Source organism: Leucoraja erinacea, chromosome 15, assembly GCF_028641065.1.
Source record: "Leucoraja erinacea ecotype New England chromosome 15, Leri_hhj_1, whole genome shotgun sequence".
NCBI lineage: Eukaryota > Metazoa > Chordata > Chondrichthyes > Rajiformes > Rajidae > Leucoraja > Leucoraja erinaceus.
In genome coordinates, this window is record NC_073391.1 from 5,639,814 (window position 1) to 5,665,821 (window position 26,008).

The window sequence follows — 26,008 nt, forward strand, 5'->3', positions numbered from 1 at the left end:
TTAAACAGTCAAGTATTTTCTGATGAGGATAGCATTAGATTTTAATGAACTCTCCCAAATGTATGACAATTTATTTTCTTTCCGGACAGCCAACATGCAATTATTTGTAGCCCACGGTAAATGGGAAAAGTCAGTGATAACAAATAAGATGATTACTGAGCGATGCACAAAACTCGTGTGCAATTATAGTGGTGGGGTGAAGACAGGCATTAATGCAGAAGATGTTTCACAATGCCCAGTTAATACCATTCCTTGTCCCCTTTGCTGTCCTTGATCATTGTGTGTGCTCACTATTTTAAGGCACATTTATCATGATGGATGAGGTCAATGCAAAAGTTATGGCAAAGGATTAAGCTTGTCTTGGTAGCTCTTTAGCACCCAGACAGATACCAAACAAATCTTACAATGGTGGGTTAGTGAGACAGCAACAAGTGGATTGGGATTTGGTTGAACACTATCTCTTTTATAAGTTTTAATTGCTATTTTGTAAAACCGTGTTTTTTTTTGGAATGATATAATCTTCTAGTAATTTGTCCGATAATATGATTTGTCCTTTAATTACTATGCCATACTGTCTTCATGTTGACATTAATTAACCTGCTGTCAAAAAAAACAATGTGATGATTCTTCTTAAAGGGCCTGTCTCGCTGTATGTGGTAATTCAAGAGCTCTCCCGAGTTTAAAAAAAAATCAAACTCGTGGTAAGCTCGTAGAATGTACGTAGCGGGTACGTCGGAGCTCGGGACGTCTCTTAGCGGCTCGTAATGCTAACGGCAGGTACTCGGGAAATGCAGTAAACTCGTGAAGACTCGTGAAGATTTTTCAACATGTTGAAAAATGTCCACGAGAGCCCCGAGTACCTACGAGCGGTTATTACCATAATTCTCCGAGTTTGAATCAGGGGAAACTCGGGAGAACTCTTGAATTAGCTCGTACAGTGGGACAGCCCCATTAGTCATTGATGATTGCTTATACCTCCCCAATATATAATATTTGGTTAAAAATTCTCTGATGAATTTTGCTTTGCTTTGTCTTTCCAATTGTAACAGATCTGAATTATTCTGCAAAATGTTTACTTCATTCTTTGTCCTTCCTGCACTCGTGATTTTGGTTGTATTTGATTATTGTCAGCAAGATGGACTTACATCTTCTCTTGAGTGATGTTGGGTTTCACAATAGAATACATGTTTCCCAGTTTTATTTATCGGATTCAACTTGATTACTTGTGGATTTTAATAATATCTTAGATATATCAAAGTCCTTGTCAACAGTGTTCTGGAAACCCATCTGGAATTTCCAGTTTTTATTCATGTTATTCAAAATTGGTATTTGTTGTGACTTGTGATAACTCTTCATTGTTAAGTAGGCTGCAGGCTACTATGTGAGTGCTGGAGAATCCCAATGGGTCAGGCAGCACTTGTGGAAGGAATGGGGAGACAATGTTTTGAGTTGGGACTCTTCTTCAGGTAGATGGAGTAGGACAACCTGACAAGTGAAGAGTGGAGGAAAGAACTGCAGATGCTGGTTTAAATCGAAATTAGACACAAAATGCTGGAGTAACTCAGCGGGACAGGCAGCATCTCTAGAGAGAAGGAATGGATGATGTTTTGGGTCGAGACCCTTCTTCAGACAAGTGGATACAGGTGAGAGGGGTCATTGGGAGATGGGTGGACTGACTGAATAAGGCTAAATGGAGGGATAAGGATAAGGAGGGAAGAGTAAAGCCATGGAAGGGGTCTGGGTGGAAGGAAATGGGGGTGGGGGGGAACAGAGAGGATTAAACGGGAACTATATGATTCGGAGGTGGGAGATGAGTATACAAAAGAAACAGGGTGACTCGGGTAGTAAGAGATGGTGGGAGGAATATGTGTACATGGGGATGGGAGGACAGTTGTAAGGGGCGGAGTAGTGGGTATTACTTGAAATTGGAGAATTTAATGTTCACACTGTTGGGATGTCAGCTACCCAAGCGGAATATGAAGTGTTGTTCTGCTGGTTTGCGTGTGACCTCACACTAGCAGTGGAGAAGCCCAAGCACAGGAAGGTCAGTAATGGAATGGGAAATTGACCTCTCTATCTGTGGCTGGAGCAGCAGCACCTCATGACTTGAGTAGCTCACACCCCATCGTATGAGCATTGAACTTTCCAATTTCAATTAAGACCCCTTCCAAACGCTCCCTCTCTTTACCCTGCCCCCTACCCTGATGGGCACACATTTCTCCCACTACCTCCCGTCATCCTAATCATCTTGCTCATCTCCCATCTTCCTTATGCTTATCTCCCATCCCCGAGTCAAATAATGCCTTTTTATGTTGGAATGAACTGCAGATGCTGGTTCGCTCTGAAGATAGACACAAAATGCTGGAGTAAGTCAGCGGGACAGGCCGCATCTCTGGAGAGAAGGAATGGGAGGCGTTTCAGGTCGAGACTCTTCTTCCGAATGTTTAGTCTTTCACTGACTTCTGGTCTCTTCTACCCATATCCCTACTTCTGGCTTTACATTTCACTCCTTGTCTTATTTTGGTATCTGACATCCCTTTGGCTCCTTTTCATCTCCAGCCAATATCACTTACTGCATCTATCTGCCAGTCACACCGCCCCAACCTTTACCTGCATATCACTTGTCAGGCTTTGCTCCGCCCTTGTTCTCTGTTCCAGCTTTCTCCCCACTTTCCATCAGTCTGAAGAAGGGTCCTGACATAAAATGTTGTCTGTCCATTCCCTCCACAGATGCTGTCTGACCCACTGAGTTCTTCCAGCCATCTATTTTTTGCTTAAGATTCCAGCATCTGCAGTTTCTTATGTCTTGAGACATCAGATGGCAAGTTTTAGATGAATAAGTGCCAGCTTCCATATCTTTAGAGTTTAGAGTTATGTTAGTTTGGCGGCGCCTAACGGCAGCGGCTCGACTACAGTCGTCTGTCTTTTAAAACATTTTTAGTCTTGTTAAATGTGGCTTGAATCTAGTTTTTAATATTTTTTAACTGTGTATATGTGGGGGGTGGAGGGGGGGGGATGCTGGGGAAACCGTTAATCTTTTCCCTGCACAGGGACCCGACTTTTTCCCTGTCGGGTCTCCGATGTCGTTGGGCCTAACATCGAGGAGCCGGCGGTGGCCTCCGGCCGGAAATAACCTGAGGGCTCCAGTCGCGGAGCCTGCGGACATGACATCACGGTGCTGGCTGACTTCGGTGCGGGAAGAGCTGTGGTGGCGTGCGGCTGCGACATGACTTCGGAGAATTGGAGGCTCCGGCCGCAGGCCCGGTGGACAGGAACATCGGGAGCTCCAGGTCACTGGTGGGAGACCGCTTTTTGGAGCTCCTCCCGCTGGAATCATGGGGTTTAAAGGACTCGGAGCGGGGCCTAACATCGCCCTGCTTAAACGGCCACAGGACTTACCATCGCCCGCCGGGGGCTTTAACATCGGAGCCCTAGTTCGCCTTGACGCTGCAGTTGGACTGCTGGACCGCGAGAGAAGAATAAAGGGAAGAGATAAGACTTTGCTTTCTATCACAGTGAGGAGGTGTTGGAGATTCACTGTGATGGACGTTTATGTAAACTGTGTAAAGTTTGGGTTTTTTTGTAATGTAAAAACTGTAGAAAATGCTATTTCGTTCAAACCAAGTTGTTTGAATGACAATAAAAGGCATTTTACTTCGGAGTCACGTGAGTGACTACGTGAAGAAACTCGTTCAGCTGCACGTGCATCATTACGTCAGGCGCATTGGTGCAGGCGGCCGGTTGGAGCAGCAGGAGCTCCTCCAGCCCGGTAAGTTTAAACTTCAGGTAAGCTTGTTTTTCTTACCTGTTTTATTCCTTGCAGGAACCTCTTGTTCCAGAGGCTTCCTGCCGGAGGATTTGCGAGGCCCGACGAGGGAACCAGCTATGGGCTGTGGGGAAACCCCGGTTCTTGCCGCAGGTGCGGATAGCTGGGTTGTCGGGTGTCGCGAAGTCGGTCGCTGACGGGTGGTCAGTGACTTCTAGGCGCTCCGGGTGCCGGGAGGGTTTCCCTCCAATAGGCACATAAACGCTGGGGTTCCCGGGGAGGGGACCTCCAGTAGTCGGGAGCGTTTTTCCTCCGATATAAATATAGTTGCCGGGTGTCGGGAGGGTTTTCCCCAATATACATATAGAGGCTGTGGTTCCCAGGTAGGGGAATCCAGTAGTTATGCGGCTTTCAGACCGCAGGGGTCCCCAGGAACGGGGTTAAATGGACCGGAACAGTCAGCCCTGGTGCTGGTAGGGTTTTTTCCCTCCGGTAATATATATATATGGGTGCTGGGATTCCCGGGGGAGGGGAAATCCACCAGCAATGCGGTGCCCAGACCACAGAGGTCCCCAAGATATGGGGTAAACTGACCCAAGCGGTCAGTCCTGGTGCCGGGAGGGTTCCCTTCCGGTAAAATGGAAAATGTGGAGATTGACCAGGATGGAGCCCTATTGAGAGGAGGCTCAAGCTTGATACACCCTAACATCAGGAGTTGTGTCAGTGCGGGACTATGGGAAAGTCTGTGCCAGCAGCAGGGCTGCTTAAAGGGGATGCTGAGTCTATGGCAGTGTTGGGCAGATGGGAGAGCCCGTGCCAGCAGCGCCTTGTAGCAGGGCTGCATAATGGGAATGCCGAGTCTATGGCAGTGCTGGCCTATTGCTCTAGGCCAGGCCAGCAGTGCCTTGTAATAGGGCTGCTTAAATGTATGGCAGCAGCACCTGTAGAAGGGCTGCATGATGTCTCCCTCATGGAGGAGGTGAGCTTACCAGGGCAATTTCTGACCCTGAAGGGTGGGCCTGTTGGAGAGGCTGCACCAGCAGCGCCTTGTAGTAGGGCTGCTTAATGTCTCCCTTATGGAAGAGGAGAACATGCCGGGTCAGTGTAAATTGGTGCCAAGGTTGAGGGTATAGCGTGGAGCATACCTCAAGGGATGAAGGGCACATGTCAGAGGTACGATTCCTGGCAGCAAGGTTGCCATCCCAACACAATGCAGTGAACACCACTATCAGGGGACGTTAGAGCCACCCGCCGAATCTTCTATTCAGGTAAGACCTATTCCACAGGCATAGACTTGTTTCTCACGGCATGAAATCACAGAGCTTTGACTAATCACAGAGACTAATCAAAAATCCATCTATCTCTGCCTTAAAAATATCCACTGACTTGGTCTCAACAGCCTTCCATGGCAAATAATTCTACTTTTTAGAATAGAATTGAATAGAATAGAATAGAATTGTAAGATTAAACGAGAACTTACCAGTTTGAAGTTTGGTCTTTATTTTATGAGGAGTTACGATGAGGGATTACGTGCCCTCCGCTCCCAGCCCTCATTAAGATCATCTGGTGGTTCAAGTCTTCTTTCATTTTACTATCATACTTCAGTCACTATTATTATCTGTGATTTCACACCGCTGCTTTGAAGATTGACGCACGTGCGGCTGAACGGGCTTCTTCACGTAATCCCTCACCGTAACTCCTCATAAAATAAAGATCAAACTTCAAACTGGTAAGTTCTCGTTTAATCTTACAATTCTATTCTATTCTATTCAATTCTATTCTAAAAAGTGGAATTCTTTGCCATGGAAGGCTGTTGAGACCAAGTCAGTGGATATTTTTAAGGCGGGGATAGATAGATTTTTGATTAGTATCATAATTGTCAGTGGTTATGGGGAGAAGGCAGGAGAATGAGGTTTGGAGGGAGAGATATATCAGCCATGATTGAATGGCGGAATAGACTTGATTGGCCAATTGGCCTAATTAGAAACATAAAAACATAGAAAATAGGTGCAGGAGTAGGCCATTCGGCCATTCGGGCCAGCACCGCCATTCAATATGATCATGGCTGATCATCCAAAATCAGTACCCCATTCCAACTTATTCCCCATATCCCTTGATTTCCTTAGCCCTAAGAGCTAAATCTAACTCTCCCTGAAAACATCCAGAGAATTTACCTCCACTGCCTCTGTGGCAGAGAATTCCACAGATTCACAACTCTCTGGGTAAAAACCATTCTATTTCTATCACTTATCATTTATGACCAAAAGAATGAAAATTGATCTTACTGAAACATAAGATCACAAGGAGGAAAATTCAAGATGTCAAGATTCCAGATGATTTCATTGATGGAAGAATCTCCAAAGAGGAGTATATTCTCACGATAATGATTCGATCATTAAAATGTGGTACGCAATAAAAAATAGTAGTGATATTCTAGTGGTGAATCTCTGGAATTCCCTGCTTGAGGGAGTTGTGGAAGCTGGATCATTTGAAGTATTTAGAGTGGAGGTGCATGCATTTATGGATCAGAGGATCGAAGGCCAAGGGGAACTTGTTCAGAAGAAGGAACGAGGCTGAAGTAGATCAGTCATGATGATATTGAATGGTGGGCCAAACGCAGAGCAGAGAGACCTACTTCTGGTCCTTTTTCTAACGTTCATGTGTTCTTACCTCTCATTGAGAGTGGATGGTAATAGGTTGGATTGAATTTGTGCACCTGTTTGTGGATGGGGCATACTTGCAATTCCATGGTATTATGTGGATGCTGGTGCTGTAACAGTATGGATCAGTTAATCAGTACCCCAGGACAATAGTTTGTATGTTCCAGCATCACTGCTGTATCCAGTGCTCTCAGATATTTATTGATATCAGGAGAAATGAATTCAAATGAAGTGTTTACCTCTTGAAGCCTACTGATTCATGTTGTGCAAGGACACTCTGAAGCTTCACCTGGTCAAATGCTGCCTTGATACCAAGAGATATGATGCGATATGGGATAGAATATTCCTGGCAAAACCCAGCTGGATAGTGTGCAGGTTATCAATGATCATGAGAAAATAAAGAATCAAAAGCAGTGATGGGCCTTTAGACCCCTCGTTCAATGAGATTATGGCTGATCTTGTATCTTAGCACTTCCTTCATGCATTTATCCCTTAACGTGCAAACATCCATCAACTGTCTGAATAGGAAGTAGGTGCTGGTTTAAACCGAAGATAGACACAAAATCTGGAGTAACTCAGCGGTACAGGCAGCATCTCTGGAGAGAAGGAATGGGTGATGTTTCGGGTCAAGACCCTTCTTCAGACTGATTGCGTGTGTGAATGACACATTTCTGTCTTTCTTCCATCAGCGGTCTCATATTTAGGCAGTGACCAGACTTCCAGTTGGATTTCAAACAGTTCAAATACTCAGTACCCACAGGATGAAGACATTTCTCCTCATCTGAGTTCTCCAAAGCCAACCACTAATTTTGAGCCAGTGATTCCTTTCATTCGGCATTTCAGGCCAGGGAACTATCATCCCAGCACCTCCCCTGTCAAGCTGATAGAATATCATTTGTTGCAATGCCAACATCTCTCATTATACTGAACTCAGGAGAGTACAGGCCCAATCTTCTTAATCTCTCTGGATAGGAATCAATCTGGTGAAACTTCATTGCACTATCTCACTCTCCCCAAATATATCTTCCCTTAGGTAGTGAGACGAGACATGTGCACATTCTGCCAGGCATAGCCTCATCAATGCTGTATATAATATTTGTAAACACCTACATTCCTGTACATAACTCCTCTTGCAATAAAGGCTAACATACCATTTGCATTTCTAATCACTCCATGTACCAGCAAGGTACTAAATTTACATGATTGATATACAAAAGGACAAATTTTGAAAACCAATTTTTTGTTTTCTGACCATTTTAAATTACTTAACTTTTCTATTTGTTTTCTACATTGGCAACATTGACTTCACTCAGCATTTTATCGACCGTCTGCACACACTCACACACACACACACACACACACACACACACACACACACACACACACACGACCACGGAGGGGAGGCTGGCTGGACTATGGTGCCATCCTCACCTTGGTGCCATTTTTGTTATGTTGTGTCGTGGACTTTCTGTGTTTGTGCTTTTTTTTTTTTTTAAATTCAATTTCAATTTTATTTTTAATATGTTTTATTTATTTATTTATTTTTTAATTTTTAATCTTTTTTTATTTTTATTTATTTACACACACACACAGGGAAACATTTCACAAACACACACACATAAACATACACACACACACACGAAAACAAACACACACACACACACACACAAACACACACACACACACACACACACACACACACACACACACACACACACACACACACGTACACATTGCAAAGGCGGGGGCCAAGGAAAGCGGGGGAGCGCTAATTGAAATTCACACCCACGATGAACAGGAAGGTAAAAGACGGCTGGCACAGTTACGGTAAGTCCTTTAGAGAGAGCGGAGGGGGGTGGCGGAGAGAAGGGGAGGGAAGGGAAGAGAAGGGGGAACTGTAGGGGTTTTGGTTCCCATTGCTCCACTTCAGGCCCAACTGCCCGAAAAAGGAGTTCCCCTGGGTTCTAGACCTCGGAATTATGGTGGGATATGATAAAAGGTTGACTTGACCAGAGCGTGCTGATGAGAGAAAACAGAAAACAAGACGGACTCAAAGCAAGTCTAAAATTTACAGGCTTTATTAAACAATGAGATATCGAATCTCACCAACACTACATAATACGTGGCTAAACTTATGCTTTAAACTAAGACTATGGAGGGAAAATTATCGAGCACGTCGTAAAACTTACTTTACACAATTTTACTTACAAGTAGACCCCCTTTCCCCTTCTTCTCTCAACCTCTATCCTATTTTGGGAACTTCACCAGGTCACTGGGGTACTTACAGCTAGATTGATGCATGGTCGGGAGCCGACCAGCAGAGCAGAAAGAGCACGAGTTCTGGCTTGTCTCCTGCTTTTTATACCCGAGTTTCTCCCTTGAAACCCCCCAGGTGGTCCTCTGGACAAAAGGGTCTTTTGATGATTCCCACTTTCGATCTGGCATGAACAATAGGCTTCCGATGATAATGGGCTTGCTGATGTCATGATACCTCAGCCTGATCGTTATCCCATCGCCTAGATGGGCTCCCATTGTCCCGATGGATGGGTCATCCACGATGGTGATTGTCTTGCTGTTGGGCTGTTCACCCCCATCTGCTGAGGCTCGGTTCCTTCCTTTGTGTTTCCAAGATAATCTCATTATCTCCGTCTCAGCCTTTTCTGTTCACACCATTCGCACAGTCGTGTAATGCCCAGGCCCACAGACAGGTTTGAAACTGGTTCATCCTTTGTGGATTGGGGGTTTTTCCTTTGCAGCCAGCAAGTTTGTTTTAAAAATGTCCATGGTCATCATCCCCGAGTTCTTCTATAATTTTGGAGGATTTGCCCCAACAACAGGGTGAAAGAGTGGAGACACTTTTAAGAAGCCAGACAACTTTTAATAAAGTTTAGCATGCATTTACCATTACCAGTCCGCTTACTTACTAGCTACGATTGCCTTTGATTACCTACGATAGCATTATGACCTACTATGACCTACCTCGACTAAACCCACGAGTAACAAAATATCGATTTTTTCCATGGCGACCTTTTTTTACTCGCGGGCATTTTTCAGCATGTTGAAAAAAACGCCGCAACCTAGCTGAGGCCTCGAGTACGCGGGGACTACTCTCGAGCAAAGACCTCCTAGGACCTCATGTCGACCATGCCACGAGTATGAGTCGACGGCAAACTCTTCTAACCTCACAAATTAAGTCGCCGCAGTGGGACAGGCCCTTAAGGCAGCAACTCTACTGCTGCACCACCGTGCCGCTCAAAATGTTTAGTAACATCCAATGGCAGGTAACCGCGCTGTTCAAAACTACTTTCATCTATCATACCACCATATGAATAAGACTAGATTTAATTCAGGCAGTTTGCATAAGGCATATTGTTGACATTTTTAATTAAAGACGGAATAGTTCACTACCTGCAAGTCTGATCTGAGTGATGGTTTGCCAAAGGATATACTGTATTTGTGTGTTTCCCTATGAAAGGCAAGGTTCCCATAGGTTGTTTCTTGATGATGTGATATTGTACTGAATCAAGCTCAAATCGGCTTCTGGGCTGAAAGTTTGCTCGGAATAAGCTGTTCATGCTGGAAATAAAGTGCGCTTATAATGAGGTATGTTATTCTAAGACCACTAAATATAAAATATTCCATCAGTATAAAGATATTCTGAGACCATTAAATCTATGGAACCATTTATGCATATTACCTGACTCTACATAGTAGCATTAAATAACTTACCAAAGTTGATCCTGAACTGAGATTGTCAAGCAAGATGGAAGAAACGTTTAATCAATATGCTCAAAAAGCTTGGGCAGTTTACAACTCAGTATAATATTGATTTCTTTAACTCTAAGTACCCCTTGCATCCCCTCTCTCTCTGTCCCTCCCCCACCCAAGTCACTGGACTAGCTTCAGTCATCTTGTTAAGTCTCTTTGTCCGGTTCCACCTAGCCCACAGCTAACAATGACCTGTTTCCTTGATCATTGTTACTTTTTTGCATATCATTCATGCATCTATATCTCTCTATATCACCGTCTATATCTCTCGTTTCTGTTTCCTCTTTCAGTCTGAAGAAAGGTCTCGACCCAAAACATCACCTATTCCTTTTCTCCAGAGTTGCTGTCTGACCCGCTGAGTTACTCCAGCTTCTTGTGTCTATCTTCAGTTTCAACCAGCATCTGCTGTTCCTACCAACTCAAAAGTTAAAGCAGTTTAGAAAGTTACATTGGCAAGTGTGACATCTGTTAATCAATAGAAACTGTTTAACAGGGCAAGAGATTAATAACAGAATATTCATAAATCTAAGATTTTGGAAGCTCTTGATTTGGTTATGACTTGCTGTAACCACTGGCTTCTCTTCAACTGCACCTCCTTACTTGTGTAAGAACAGAGAGCTGCTGGACTCAAGGAATCCGATGGCGGAATCAACCCATCCTCTTGCCAACTTCCTGTGGCCGATGAATTCCATGATTGCTGCATGTAACCTGAGCTGACAATATTTCTGAGTGACTGCACTAAACTTGCAACACTGGGCAAGTTGTTGTTGGTGGTGCACGGTGGCATAGCGGTAGAGTTGCTGCCTTACAGCCCTGGAGACCCGGGTTCGATCCCGACCACGGGAGCTCTCTGAACGGAGTTTGTCCATTCTCCCCGTGACTGCGTGACTTTTCTCCAAGATTTTTGGTTTCTTACCACACTCCAAAAACGTACAGGTTTGTAGGTTAATTGGCTTGATATAAGTGTAAATTATCCTTATGGAGGACAGTGTTAATGCGCGGGTATCGCTGGTCGCTGCGGACTCAGTGGGCCAAATAGGCCTGTTTCCGTGCTGGATCTTTAAACTGAACTAAGCTAAAATAAATCTAGTGCTGCCCTTAAAGGACAGGTACACTGTAGATGCAGCAGGCATTTGAAAAGTTAATCTGAACTGGGAGCTATATGTGAATGGAATATATTTGTATGGCGTATTGTACTTGAGTTTTACTTGATACTAGACCAAGGGCAGACCCGTTGGGTCTGCTCCCCCAACGCAGCCATTCCCTATCCGTAGCCCCCACGGGAGACGTGGTCCTCCAACTCAAGCGGCTCAGGAATGAGCAGTGCGACTGGTTTTAAATGGCATCTTTGAATGCGAGATGCGGGCGCCAGCGGAGGCAACAGGGGGGGGGGGTGGGGGGGGGGGGGGGGGGGGGGGTGGGTTGGGGGGGGGGGGGGGGGGGGGGGGGGAGAAGGATTTAATGAAAAATGTGGACATAAACATAACAAAACCTAATGAGGAGTGGATAGTTGGAATGAAAAATGAAATGTCTACACAAATGGCTGCTTCTATGGGTGAGAAGCCAGTTTATTTTTGAAATATTGGGGGGTGGGGGGGGGGGGGGGGGAGGGATTTGATTAAAAAAGTGTACTTAAACACGCCAAAATGTAATGAGGAGCAGATACGTAGAAAGAAAAGTGAAATCTCTACCGAAATGGAAAAGATCTCGGCGATTGTACGTCTGGATTTGGCGTGGCAAGGAATCAAAGGAAGAAATGCAGCCGGCAGCCGTACATGTAAATTGATCCATTCCGATTGGACATCTGCGAGCATCGGCCATTCCGATTGGACATCTGCGAGCATTGGGCATTGTGACATCACACGATGGAACAAATCAAAAGGCAGAAAGGCAGCCGGACGGCAGCCGGTCGGATGGCACGAGAGTTTTATATAATAATAGATAGATAGATAGATGTATATACTGATTTGGATACAAACCAAAGCTTTTCACTGTACCTCAGTACATGTGACAATAATAAACCTAAGCCTATACAGTCAATGTTAAGTGTAGTCGGGAACTGCAGATGCTGCTTTAAACCAAAGATAGACACAAAATGCTGGAGTAACTCAGCAGGACAGGCAGCATCTACTTGCAATCTTAAGGGTCACCATGGTTGAAACACCACAAAGAGTACATTTACCTCAAAGGTTTAGTCAAAGTCAATGAATGCATTATCAAGTGCTATGTACTTCCAAATATACCACTAGATTCAGGCACAGCTAAATGCTCGGCATACTTATCAGACATCTAACGACACCTTCTAGACAAGGACATATCTAAGATTCACAGGTTCATCTCGATCTCATGCATTTGCATCTGTTACAAGACTCATAACCACATTAGCTTGCACCTATTCTCAGTAATTCAACCATAACAGGATGCCCCCCCCACCCAACACAATGTGCAGACATATGGGCCTGTCCCACTTAGGCGATTTTTTTGGGCGACTCCAGGCGACTGCCACAATATTTTCAACATATTGAAACATTTTCGGCAACAGTGGTGACAATATCTGCTGTCGTAGGTTTTCATAGGTTGACGTAGGCGTTGTCGTAGGTTGTCGTGTGTGCTGTCGTGAGTTGTCGCCAAGTGCCGAAGCTGAAATCCATTAAAACTAGTCCCTGGCAGTCGCCTAAAGAGTCGCCTAAGTGGGACAGGCCCATTACTGAGACACGTCATCCACTCTAACAGCCGGCACACTAATATAGGTAACGGGTGCCGAGCAGAGGAGGAAAAAACACAGCCAAGTTCTTCTGCACTTGTAGAGGAAATGACGGCTGCCAAAACTGGAAGGACTACCTCTGGGATCATAGCCAGCAACAGGAGTGAAATGACACGTGAGAGTAATTCATAACCTGCGCTCCTTCTGCTGACCCCCCACATCTGCTGATCTCTAATCTGCCGATGGTACAGTCATGATCTTTCCAGGCAGACGGGATGTGCAGCATGGCCAGAAGAGGAAGAACAACGGGTAAAACGTTAGAAGACAGGATGACACAAACAAAATATCAGTCGCCCAGTTTGAGATTTACAGCGAGCAGCTCAGAAACAGCATAATTTAAGGTTAGGGTGTTAGTTTGCAGGCAACGGGGATGTTGTTCCGTTTGCCATTGTTTCTCATGTCTTCAAAGGTGATTAGTCTACTGGACATCATCCACTTGGATTCGCCCATGTCTCCATTCATTTTGTAATGAGTGGGCTAGGTTGGGAGAGTTAGGTAAATCTGAGAAACATAGAAATATAGAAAATAGGTGCAGGAGTAGGCCATTCAGCCCTTCGAGCCTGCACCGCCATTCAATATGATCATGGCTGATCATCCAACTCAGTATCCCTTACCTACCTTCTCTCCATACCCCCTGATCCCCTTAACCACAAGGGCCACATCTAACTCCCTCTTAAATATAGCCAATGAACTGGCCTCAATTACATAGAAACATAGAAACATAGAAATTAGGTGCAGGAGTAGGCCATTCGGCCCTTCAAGCCTGCACTGCCATTCAATATGATCATTGCTGATGATCCAACTCTGTATCCCATAATTGCCTTCTCTCCATACCCCCTGATCCCCTTAACCACAAGGGCCACATCTAACTCCCTCTTAAATATAGCCAATGAACTGGCCTCAACTACCATATGTGGCAGAGAGTTCCAGAGATTCACCACACTCTGTGTGAAAAAAGTTTTTCTCATCTCGGTTTTAAAGGATTTGCCCCTTATCCTTAAGCTGTGACCCCTTGTCCTGGACTTCCCCAACATCAGGAACAATCTTCCTGCATCTAGCCTGTCCAACCCCTTAAGAATTTTGTAAGTTTCTATAAGATCCCCTCTCAATCTCCTAAATTCTAGAGAGTATAAATCAAGTCTATCCAGTCTTCCTTCATAAGACAGTCCTGACATCCCAGGAATCAGTCTGGTGAACCTTCTCTGCACTCCCTCTATGGCAATAATGTCCTTCCTCAGATTTGGAGACCAAAACTGTACGCCATACTCCAGGTGTGGTCTCACCAAGACCCTGTACAACTGCAGTAGAACCTCCCTGCTCCTATACTCAAATCCTTTTGCTATGAAAGCTAACATACCATTCGCTTTCTTCACTGCCTGCTGCACCTGCATGCCTACTTTCAATGACTGGTGTACCATGACACCCAGGTCTCGCTGCATCTCCCCTTTTCCTAATCGGCCACCATTTAGATAATAGTCTGCTTTCCTGTTTTTGCAACCAAAATGGATAACCTCACATTTATCCACATTATACTGCATCTGCCAAACATTTGCCCACTCACCCAGCCTATCCAAGTCACCTTGCAGTCTCCTAGCATCCTCCGCACAGCTAACACTGCCCCCCAGCTTAGTGTCATCCGCAAACTTGGAGATATTGCCTTCAATTCCCTCATCCAGATCATTAATATATATTGTAAATAGCTGGGGTCCCAGCACTGAGCCTTGCGGTACCCCACTAGTCACTGCCCGCCATTGTGAAAAGGACCCGTTTACTCCTACTCTTTGCTTCCTGTTTGCCAGCCAGTTCTCTATCCACATCAATACTGAACTCCCAATGCCGTGTACTTTAAATTTGTATACTAATCTCTTATGTGGGACCTTGTCGAAAGCCTTCTGGAAGTCTAGATACACCACATCCACTGGTTCTCCCCTATCCACGCTACTAGTTACATCCTCGAAAAATGCTATTTTGTGAGTTTCTATAAGATGCCCCCTCAATCTTCTAAATTCTAGCGAGTACAAGCTTTCTTCATATGAAAGTCCTGATATCCCAGGAATCAGTCTGGTGAACCTTCTCTGTACTCCCTCTATGGCAAGAATGTATTTCCTCAGATTAGGAGACCAAAACTGTACGCAATACTCCAGGTGTGGTCTCACCAAAACCCTGTACAACTGCAGTAGCACCTCCCTGCTCCTATACTCAAATCCTTTTGCTATGAATGCTAACATACCATTTGCTTTCTTCACTGCCTGCTGCACCTGCATGCCTACTTTCAATGACTGGTGTACCATGACACCCAGGTCTCGTTGCATCTCCCCTTTTCCTAATCGGCCACTAGTCTTACTAGTGATATCTATGTGGATGAGTTATTGGCATGAATGGCTTGCAGCCAAGGCAGGATTAGGGCAGTTCATGCCTCCCTACATAAATTCCCTTGCAGTGGAAATTGCACAGACTAGAGGTTGGTAAATTTGCATTATGAAGTTCATTAGGCCAGGCTATGAAAATCTGCATGTTTCGTTAAGAATCATTTAACACTGAGATGAGAAAAAACTTTTTCACCCAGAGAGTTGTCAATTTGTGGAATTCTCTGCCGCAGAAGGCAGTGAAGGCCAAATCACTGGATGAATTGAAGAGAGAGATAGAGCTCCAGCGGCTAGTGGAATCAAGGGCTATGGGTAGAAGGCAGGCACGGGTTACTGATTGTGGATGATCAGCCATGATCACAATGATTGGCGGTGCGGGCTAGAAGGGCCAAATGGCCTCCTCCTGCATCTATTTTCGATGTTTCTATGTTTGTAAGAAACTATTCGAAGGGCTTTACCCAGAGGTTGCAAGTGATGGACAATCTGTTCCTTGTATACATTTGGTAGACAATATCTTAACATTTACTACAGCAGATTTCTTAAAGCCTGGTGCTGCAGTGGTAGTTGATACTGCTCTCATGTTAGCAATATGGGGCTGCATGGTGGCACAGTGTTAGTGTTGCTGCCTTACAGCGCCAGAGACCTGGGTGCGATCGTGACAATGGGTGGTATGGGTGAACAGTTCGATCCTTCCTATGGGTGTTGTCTGTACGTAGTTTTGTACTTTCTTTCCGTAACTGCGTGGGTGCTCAGGTTTCCTCTCACATTCCATAGATGTACAGGTTTCTAGGTCAATTGGCTTCAGTAAAAATTGTCCTGAGTGTGTAGGAATGTGCTAGTGTTTGGGGATGGCAGTTTGCGTGGACTTGGTGGGCCGAAGGGCCTGTTTCTGTGCTGCATCATAAACCAAACTATACTAAATGCATATTGGCATGAGTCCTTGGAGCCAGGATCAATTATCAAACAGAAGTTGATGTTGATTTATTTAAAACAGATACAGCCAGCCAGCCAAAATCTTGCTCAGATTAGACTAATCTAAACGTGGTAGAGGTGAAGAGAAATGGGAAGATTTAGCTTCGGCCTAGACAGCTAAAGGCATGCCATCAATTGTGGAGCCAGGGAAAAGAAAGAAGGACAGGATTACAGGAACACTGAGATTTCAGAGAGGGATGAGGCAGAAGGAAGTTACATGAATCATGAAGGAATTTGAATGCAAGAGTACGTATTTTAAAACAAAGGTGTTGCCTGACTAGCGAATCAGTGGGCACAGGTGCAGAGAGTGACGGAGCTGGTGCAGGTTAGGATACGAACACGCCGCCCATTCCTTCTCTCCATAGATGCTGCGTCACCCACGGAGTTACTCCAGCATCTTGTATCTACCAACAGGACATTCGATGAGTCCAGGAATACAGAAAGTGCATAATACTGAATGAGTCAAATCCAGAAGCAAGAATGATGAAGATGTGGGGATATGTACTGCAGGTTAAATTCTTGATGATGGCAAGATAATGGGTTGGTAACTCAGGTCAGAATCACACAGAACAGTTGCAATAACTCTGATGGTGGCCAGCAAGCGGGAGGGGTTTGGTAGCCGAGAAATGGAATGTGAAGGCAATTGCTTTGGTTTTGCCAGTCGATAATTAGAGGGACGTTTGTGTTCCTTGTCAGAAAGGTTCTCATTTTGTGAGCGGATAGAGAAGAAAATCAGAGGCAACAATGGAGTCAACAGAGGTGCTGGTGAAGCTGGTACTGCAGCATTCATGTAGCAGCTAAGGGTTAAATGGACAGTTGCTGGAGGATGGGAAAAAATAAAGGAAATAGATTTTCTTCAATGACTGAATGCTTGAGGAAAGGGAAGACATAGGGGTGAGTGGATCTGTGGGATTAGCCCGAATTGTTTGTGCCAACTCCACCATTAGGAACCGATCATCTCCTTCTGCAGTACAGTTGGTTCACTCGTAAGCCAGGAGATTTCTCCCCCTCTGTGAGGAATCCACTTGCTTTGCCTCACAATGCAGCTTATCTCAGTTGTGCTGCTTTTTATTTTAAAAAACTGCTTTTCCCTGACTCAGTGCTGGCAAATGTTGATGAGGAGGATATTAATGCCGCATGGCTCTACCTTGCTCCGGGTCACTGACGGTGTTAACAAGCTGCCGTTCCAACCCTACAATTAAGTAAATAGCACAAATGAAAGACAGTCGGTTCCATAAACCTTCCCAGCAGAGCCTGAAGTGTGTAAAACTGCACGTTCTCCCTCTTATACAAAAGCAGGAAACAGGCCCTTCACCACTCCATCACTGCACCACCAAGGCCGTGTTTTATACATTAGAAAGCTACAACATGAGACACAGTGACAAGTGAGAGTCTGGGACTAGAGGTCATAGGCTCAGAATTAAAGGACGTTCTTTTAGGAAGGAGAGGAGGAATTTCTTTAGTCAGAGGGTGGTGAATCTGTGGAATTCTTTGCCACAGAAGGCTGTGGAGACCAAATCAATGGATATTTTTAAGGCAGAGATTGATAGATTCTTGATTAGTTCGGGTGCCAGGGGTTATGGAGAGAAGGTAGGAAAATGGGGTTAGGAGGGAGAGATAGATCAGCCATGATTGAACGGCGGAGTAGACTTGATGGGCCAAATGGCCTAATTCTGCTCCTATCACTTATGACCTTATGCCAGTCTAAATAATCCATAGAAATTATCTAAGAATGGTGTGTATTCTTAAATATTTCAATGCTTACACTAGTATAATGACATGGGGACAACAGAGAGCGGAAGGGTGGCAGTAAGCCTGAACATGGGGGAAATAAATTGCCCCATCTCTTTTCCTCTAATCTATGAGATACTATAAGCTGACAGAATGCATACGCTGTCACATATCCAGCCTTTACTTTAAGCTGGGTACCAGCGAAACACTGTGCAACGTTCACTTTAATCTCACTGCAATTATTAGATATTTGAAATGCTAAGAAGAGGCTTTCAACTATGTGTTGCATCTTGAAAAGTATGCCCTGCTGAGATATAAATATACATGAGACACAGTGACAGCTGTAAAGCTGATTATAGGTCTGATGCAGACAAGTAGTACTTGGAGAGCATATTGACGGGCAGCAGTTAGTGAGCATGGAATGTGGGTTATTTCCCTTGTGCACGGTTGCTTTTGGTGGATTCTTTGCAGTGCGGAATTTTCTCCAGATCTTATCACAAGTTGCAGGAGGCGCTGGGCAGCGTCGAATGTGTATCTTCCTCCTCTTACAGTGAAGATGCATCGCTGTCTTCGCGGAGTATGTCAAAATCCTAAGCCTATTCTGTCATCACCGAGGAGGCCTCAGTTCAATCTTCCTCCGTGAATGCTGTCAATGTGGATTGGTTAAACATTAGGCATTAGTCTCCTGCATTGGAGTGCAGGGACTTTTCCAGCAAGATTCATATCATTAGAGATGGATTACACCTTGGAGATTTCTGCCCCGGGTCGTATTTTCATCTTACTGGAGAATCAGATGAAATAAGAAGTTTTGATGAAAGTACTGAAAAAAAACCCTGCCTATTCAAGGCAATGACAGCAATGGTAGGGAAATGGTGCTAGAATTTTTTGTCAGCCCGTAACCCTTTAGATATTTGAAAATAAGCAAAGTTGGCGGCAAGAACAGGGAGGCAGATTATTATCTCAATGGGGTTAGGTTAGGTAAGGGGGAGGTGCAGTGAGATCTGGTCGTCCTTATACACCGGTCACTGAAAGTTGGCTTACAGGTACAGCAGGCAGTGAAGAAAGCTAATGGAATGTTGGCCTTCATAACAAGAGGATTTCAGTATAGGAGTAAAGAGGTCCTTCTGCAATAGTACAGGGCCCTGGTGAGACAATATCTGGAGTATTGTGCGCAGTTTTGGTCTCCTAATTTGAAAAGAAGATTGGAAAGACTGGGCTTGTATTCACTGTAATTTAGAAGGAGGAGAGGAAATAGATAAAATAGTATAAGGACTGGACAAACTAGATGCAGGAAAAATGTTCCCAATGTTGAGGGAGTCCACAGGCTAAGAATAAAGGGGAGGCCATTTCAAACTGAGATGAGAAAAAAACTTTTCACCCAAAGAGTTGTGAATTTGTGGAATTCTCTGCCTCAGTAGTCAGTGGAGGCCAATTCACTGGATGCATTTAAAGGGCCAAATGGTCTCCTCCTGCACATATTTTCTATATTTCTAGGTTCCTGCTGTAACAGGAGATTATGGAACGCACTTCATGGTGCAGCTTTGTTAAGATTATCTGTTTAGATTATTTATATTATGGCAATTTCTTGAGGACGAAACAAAACTCATTGAAATTCCACAAACACAAAACTAAGAGTTATTTGAATGCAGTAATGACTATTTTAGTCAATAGTCAATAGTCAATAGTCTATTTATTTGTCATTTGGACCCCTGGAGGTCCAAATGAAATGCCGTTTCTGCAGCCATACATTACACACAAATAGACCCCAGACACAACACAATTACATTTTACATAAACATCCATCACATAGCTGTGATGGAAGGCCAAAAAAAACTTATCTCTCCACTGCACTCTCCCCCCCCCCGATGTCAGAGTCAAAGTCAAAGCCCCCGGCTGGCGATGGCGATTGTCCCGCGGCCATTAAAGCCACGCCGGGTGGTGCGAGGTCGCACACCGGGTCTTGGTGTTAGAGCCCCTGGTGTGCGCTCGCAGAGTCCCGCGGCCGTTCCAGCCGCGCGGGGCAGTGATGTCAAGCCCCGCTCCAGGAGCTCTTCAACCCCGCAACTCGGGCGGGAGAAGTCGCCGTTGCAGGAGCCCCGAAAAGCGGTCTCCCTCCAGGGAGCCGCAGGCTCCTGGTGCCGCCGTCCGCAGACCCACAGCAGCAGCCTCCCAAATCTCCGGAGGTCGGGCAGCAGCAGCAGCAGCAGCAGCGGCAGCGCTCCTCCACCGCTCCACCCGCTCCGGTCTCGGCCAGCTCCGCGACGGTGAGGTGAGTCGGCACCTGAGTCCCCGGCTTCTTTCTGTTGGAGGCCGCTCCTCGTTGCGGCCTCAACGACAACCGAGACCCGACGAGAAAGGGTCGGGTCTCCAGTGCAGGGAGAGATTTAAAAGTTTCCCCCCCCCTCCCACCCCCTCCCCCCGCCCCTCTACACACACACACACACTGCCCAACATAAAATAATGGAAAACACTACATTAAAACACAGACAAAAAATAATAAAAACGCAGACAGGCTGCAGAGGCCGCTGCTGACCAGAGTCGCGCCGCCTACCGGTTTAGCTACCATAGCTTTAGTAAATAACATAATTCCATCATAATCACAATGCTCCTCATTTTGTTATTAGTTTCCCTGTAATACATTAACTCTGATATTTAAGTCATGATATGGGTAACATCGAGTATTTGTTACCCATCTGTGTACAAAGTAGGAACTGGCTGCTTATGCAGTCATTGCTAAATCTAATCCCATTATCAGGATACACACACGGATCGCATGCTCGGGCCAGAAATGATCTCATGTGGTGCAATGCTTTTAAAATGCTATGTAGTGTTCTTTAATCTGAGAACCCATTCATTTTTGAGAGTGCATTTATCTCAGAATAGTACAGTATAAGGCTGCCCAGTGGTGCAGCGGTAGAGTTGCTGCCTTACAGCGTCAGAGACCTGGGTTCTACGGATCCTGACTATGAGTGCTTGTCTTTACAGAGTTTTTTTTGTTCTCCCCATGACCTGCGTGGGTTTTCTCCGGGAGCTCCGGTATCCTCCCACATCCAAAGACGGACAGATTTGTAGGTTAATTGGCTTTGGTATGTTGGAAGTTGTCCCTAGTGTGTGTAGGATCATGCTAGAGTGCAGGGATCGCTGGTCGGCGCGGACCCGGTGGGCCGAAGTGCCTGTTTCTGCGCTTATCTCTAAATGAAGTACAGACCACACTGCACATGCCAGCCTAAATATTGAATAAATCTGTGCCTGGTTTTCATGAACAAATTACACATAATAGCTGTTTTGCCCATCGTAGGTTGAACCAACCATCTTTTCTGTTGCAAACGGGGAAATTTCACTGCCAAATTGTCCCCAGTGGAGATCTGAAATGGGCACATCTAAAACACGATTTACTCCAGTGCAGATGTTCTTTGCTCAAATGCCCGCAGGTGTTGCAACTCATGCACAACCTGTTCCCTGCTCTGTTGGCATAAATTAAAGCTTTTCAGATACGGCCTATGACTTTTGTGGTTAAAAAGCTGCACTAAAGTAACCACAAAGAACCAAGACCTCTTCATGCAGTGATAAACAGTGGGATGGCAATAAAATGTTCTGTGCAGTGGCGCCAATATTCTGCACAAGGAATCTGCCAGCATTTGTTTTTTAATCGTTACTATTCATAGCCTATTTGTTTTTTTTTATCCTCACTGTTCACAGCCTATTTGTTTGTGCAGGCCTGATCAGAGGACCTTTGATCAGCCTACAACTCTGAATGGTTTGACGCAAATGGAGGAAACCAAACAGTGTAGGAAGGAACTGCAGATGCTGGTCTACAACAAAGGAATTCAAGGTTCACACTTTTGATGCAGTGAAGATGTCCATTAACGTCAGAGAGTTTCCTCATCTAGGGATCATAGAGTAAAAGTTAAGGGGTCCATCGCTCAAGATGGAGAAGAGAAGATAGACACTAAATGCTGGAGTAACTAACCGGGACAGGCGGGAGAAGGAATGGGTGACGTTTCGGAAGGTGACCCTTCTTCAGACTGAGAGTTCTCACCCATTCCTTCTCTCCAGAGATGCTGGCCGTCCCGCTGAGTTACTCCAGCATTTTGTGTCTATTATTACCGAGAAACACTCCCACACACAGGAGATCACCATGCCCTGTCTCTCCCATGTTATCCCTCGTGTAAATGGCAGCCTCATCTACAACTATCCTGTGGTCGTTGAGGAACGAACATCGAGCTCTGTGTCACGACTCACTTTTTATAGCCCTGCTGTTAACCCATTTTCGCCCAGTTTCACGATTTTCTTTCCGGAAATCTGAATGAGGATTAGTGCTACGTGTAACCCACATTTAGTGAAACACAGTTTTAAGGTTATTTGACAAATCACTGGTTGTTTGTGCGTGACCAGTGGGCAGCTCACAAACGAGAACTTTGCCGTAATATTCCAGGGTAGTTATGTACCAAGGGAACAGAGAGGGGTTCAAAACTGAAGTTCTGTCTGCCAGAGGACTGTTCTAACGTAAGTGAAAAACCATTCCAACCTGAAAAGTTGCCTCGAGTCCATCAGTAAAGCAATATCTGCATCCTACAAAGATGGGCCAGATCTATTTAAAATGAAAGAATGAATAAATTATCTCCTCATCTCACAGTGAAATTCTTTGCTTACATACCCAAGGTATGCAAATAGTTGCCATATAAATGGCACTGACATTTACAAAGTATCCATGCGAGGTTCCCCTTTGATCTATTGTTCCATATATCTCGGAGACTTATCCTTCTATCTTGGTATTGGATCCAACCACATTCCAGTTTGTCCACATATAAGGTCTCGTCAGGCTGATTGTTCTGCACGGTGCTCAGTATATTTACCTATCGGGCATTCAACAGTAAATCTGTTAGTAGATGGCTCTTTATGAGCAGTGGTCATGGTGAGAGATAATTGTGCAGAAGGCCCAAGATTTTTGGGACTATCGTGAAAATCACATTGGTTCAAAATCTGCAGAAGAAATTCAATGTTACGCTCTTTAAAGCAGGGTCAACTGGAAATCACTGATGTAGTGAAAATTCAGACTGATGTGTAGAAAGGAAATGCAGATACTGGTTTACACCAAAGATAGACACAATATTCTGGAGTAACTCAATGGGTCAGGCAGCATTCCTGGAGAAAAGTAATAGGTGCCGTTTTGGGTCAAGACCCTTCTTCAGACTGAGAGTCAGGGGAGAGGGAAACTAGAGATATGTAGAGGTACATAGAACAAATGAATGAAAGGTATGCAAAAGGACAAATCAAAGCCATGGGGAAATGCTGGATTTGCAGCATCCTTTTCTCCCCTTCCCCTCCCCTCATCCCCTTCAACCTATTAACATTCACTGACTTTGCACCTCTTCGATCACTATCTCCTCATCTCACATTTTTTGTCTTTTCATCTCCGGCCTTTGTCCAACCATGTGCCTATCAATGTCCCCACGCACCTGTATCCACCTATCACTTGCCAGGCTTTGTCCTGCCCCCACCTCTCATCCAACTTCCAGCTCCACCACAATCAGAGTCCCAACCCAAAACGTCATGTATCCTGACCCGCTGAGTTACTCCAGCACTTGTCTTTTTTTTTTTGCAAACGGGCTTCTGCAGTTCCTTGTGTCACAACAATATGTAGAAGACGGTCAACAGACATTGAAAGGCTGATGTTGAGTAATTGATACATGCACATGATACCCAAGTAAATACAGATTGAGAATCTGATGCTGAGGATAAGCCTGGTTTTGATCACAGGATTGGCTGTGATGTTGCTGGACAGATCATATAGGATCAGGTTCTCAATCAGTATTTGCTTGGGTACTTATTTGACACCAGAGACCCACAAGCATGTGGATAATATCCATGCTAACAAGAGAGAAACCCATCAGGGTTGAAGAGTGGATATAACAGAGGCACCTTTACAGTGGAATGTCAGAGGTCAAACTAACATTCACAGGTGAATTTATAATTGATGTCTTCAGAAGGATGTGAATGTTTAACTTGCAAATAGCAAATGATACTATTTATTATTTGTGGATAGGTGATGATTTGCGGAGGTTCCTTACTTTATGATTATGAATCTATGACCTCATATGCTATACAGATGTATCACACCTGCTCCCCGTAAAATAAAGTAAGGAACATCGCTGTAACCTCCTGCAAGGTGTCATAACAGTGTAGAAACTGGCCCTTCGACCCAATTTGCCCACACCACCCAATATGGTGAAGAAGGGTCTTGACCAGAAACATCGCCTCTTCATTCTCTCCTTAGATGCTGCCTCACCCGCTGAGTTTCTCCAGCATTTTTTGTCTACATCCAATATGTCCCATCTACACTAGTCCCACTTGCAGTGGTGGAAATCCGGGGGGGGGGGGGGGGGGGGGAGAGACAAGTCCCCCTTCTGCTTTGAAACCTGGTGAAATTTCCGCTTCCCACGAGACAGTGGGGGGTGGGACTGCTGATCGAGGGCACCGATTGGACGAGAGAGACGTCAGTCAGCAGGCGACGGGGGCGGGACATGATGATTCAGCACGATGATTGGAGGAGGGAGACGTGCCCAGGTCATAGGGTCACAACGGCAGCCCTGGGCACAGACCTGCGCCTCATCCGCAGCCAGGATCGATCCAGGCCGGCTGGCCCTCCGGCACTGCAATCGCAGCCGAACCACCACTGGACCATCCCCGTCCCCTCCCTCCCCCACGCCCACGGGTGGCCAGAGACATCAGGAGTCAGATGGGCATGGTGCCCCCAGGCCCACAGCCAGCGCAGAGAAGCAGCGCTAAACCCAGCTCAACTATGCCTGAACTGCCGGGCTAACCTACCGCCCTGCCTGAACTGAAGGGAAATATGGCGCAGGTTTACAGCCAGCGCGGAGTAGCAGCGCTAGCTTCACGGCTCCAGAATGGTGTTCTGTCAGTCCAGGCAGGGCTGCAGGTTAATCTGGCGAGACAGGCAGAGTTGAGCTACATTTAGCGCTGGATTGAGCTGTAATTACCATTCACAGTGCCGACGGCTGAAGCCTCCAAAGCCTCGCGTGTGTGTGCGAGTGTGTGCATGCACGTGCGGCCACCAAGAAATTGTGTCCCCCGTGTCCCCCTCCATATTTTAACAGCAATTTCCGTCACTGCCCACTTACCTGCGTTGGGCAAATATCCCTCCAAACCTGTCGTTTCCATGTACCTGTCCAACTGTTAAACGTTGGGATGCTCCCTGCCTCACCTACCTCTTCCGACAGCTCGTTCCATGCACCCACCACCCTTTGTGTGAAAATGTTACCCCTCAGATTCCTATTCAATCTTTTCCTCTTCACCTTAAACCTATGTCCTCTGGCCCTCGATTCACCTACTCTGGGCAAGAGACTTTGTGCATCTACCTGACCTATTCCTCTCATGATTTTATACACCTCTATAAGATCATCCCTCATCCCCTTACGCTCAAGAATTGTAGAATTATTATTTTTAAGAACAATGCTTACCAGATTATTATGAGCATGATTATTGTTGATTGTGGATGAGCAGTCAAGATCACATTGTATGGCGGAGCTGGCTTGAGGGGCTGAATGGCCTACTCCTACACCTATTGTCTATTGTCTGTGTCTATCATTATGTGGTATAATCATAGATTTATCATTACATCAGCCAGTCAATGAATAATGTTTTGTTGGCAGCTCTATCTCTATGGTCCAATGGTCCTTTATTGTCACGTGAACTAAGATAGAGTGAAATTTGATTTACCATACAGTCATATCACAAAAGCACCAAGATACAAAACTACAATGTATTAAGTTAGTATTCAGACCCCTTAACTTTTTCCACATTTTGTTATGTTACAGCGATATTCTAAAATGGATTAAATTCATTTTTTTAAATCATCAATCTACACACAATACCCCATAATAAAAAAGAGAAAACAGGTGTTTAGAAATGTTTGCAAAGTAATTCAAAAGAAAAAATTGAAATATCACTTATGAATATT

General features: G+C 45.1%; 1 protein-coding gene across 1 annotated transcript in view; it reads left to right on the forward strand.

The window, feature by feature from the left end:
- LOC129703920 (DNA nucleotidylexotransferase-like) overlaps positions 1 to 26,008 on the forward strand; it is a 139,897-nt gene that overhangs the window by 62,057 nt on the left and 51,832 nt on the right. The gene's annotated exons all lie outside the window — the stretch shown is intronic.